Below are 1,268 nucleotides of genomic sequence, written 5' to 3'. Positions count from 1 at the left end.
AAGGAAAGAAAGAAGGAAAGAAAGAAAGAAGAAAGAAAGAAAGAAAGAAAGAAGGAAAAAGAAAGAAAGAAGAAAGAAAGAAAGAGAGAAAGAAAGAAAGAAAGAAAGAAAGAAAGAGAGAGAGAAAGAAAGAAAGAGAAAGAAAGGAAGGAAGGAAGGAAGAAAGAGAGAGAAAGAAAGAAAGAAAGAAAGAGAGAGAGAGAAAGAAAGAGAGGGAAAGAAAGAAGGAAGGAAAGAAAGAAAGAAAGAAAGAAAGAAAGAAAGAAAGAAAGAAAGAAAGAAAGAAAGAAGGAAAGAAATAGAAAGAAAGAAAGAAGGAAAGAAAGAGAAACAAAGAAAGAAAGAAAGAAAGAAAGAGAGAGAATGAAAGAAAGAAAGAAAGAGAGAGAGAGAGAAGGAAGGGAGGGAGGAAGGGAGGGAGGGAGGGAGGGAGGGAGGAAGGAGGGAAGGGAAGGAAGGAAGGAAAGAAGGAAGGAAGGAAGGAAGGAAGGAAGGAAGGAAGGAAGGAAGGAAGGAAGGAAGGAAGGAAGAGGAGAGGGAGGGAGGGAGGGAAGGAGGGAGGGGCCAGAAAAACAGTACTGCAGTGCAGGTAGGGCGTACTATTTCTTTGCATGTGGCCTGCGTTCAATCCTTGGCATCCCATATGGTCACCAAGCACTGTCAGGATTTATTTATGAGTGTAGAGTAAGGAGTAATCCCTGAGTACTGCCAGCTGTCGCCCAAAAACCCAAAGAAAAAACAAGAAATACAAGAATCACTTAGCATTTTTCTTGTAATATGTTTTGAAGGGCCAGAGTGATAGTACAGGACTTGCTTGTGGACATCCCTGGTTCAATTCTTGGCACTGCATATGGTCCCCTCAGGGTAAGCCCTAAGCACTTCTGGATGTGGCCCCCCTTCCCCTCAAAAATAAATGTGCTTTGATATTTATTCTACTATTTCTTACTACTGGATGTTATCACTAGATGTCTCAATTCTTCCCCTCCTTGTTTCATATTTATATTTTTGGTGATTTAATTGCTTTGGGTTTGAGGTTTTGTTTTGGAAGGTTTCATGAGAACTCTCTGGATCTGTTCCTCTTTGGAGAACTATATAAGTACCAGTGTTCTCTGTTAAAGATACTTTTTCTCATCTGCCTGTGTCATAGTTTAAATGTGCATAGTTCAGAATAGCCCTTTCATTGGAACACATTATATTCCTTTTGAGTACTGAAAACATACAGGCCCTCCGGGAAGTACATTATCTTTTGAATTATTTCTCTGTGCCAG

The sequence above is a fragment of the Sorex araneus genome, chromosome 1 (genome assembly GCF_027595985.1).
Source record: "Sorex araneus isolate mSorAra2 chromosome 1, mSorAra2.pri, whole genome shotgun sequence".
Taxonomy (NCBI): Eukaryota; Metazoa; Chordata; class Mammalia; order Eulipotyphla; family Soricidae; genus Sorex; species Sorex araneus.
Note: the sequence above shows the minus strand (reverse complement) of the source record.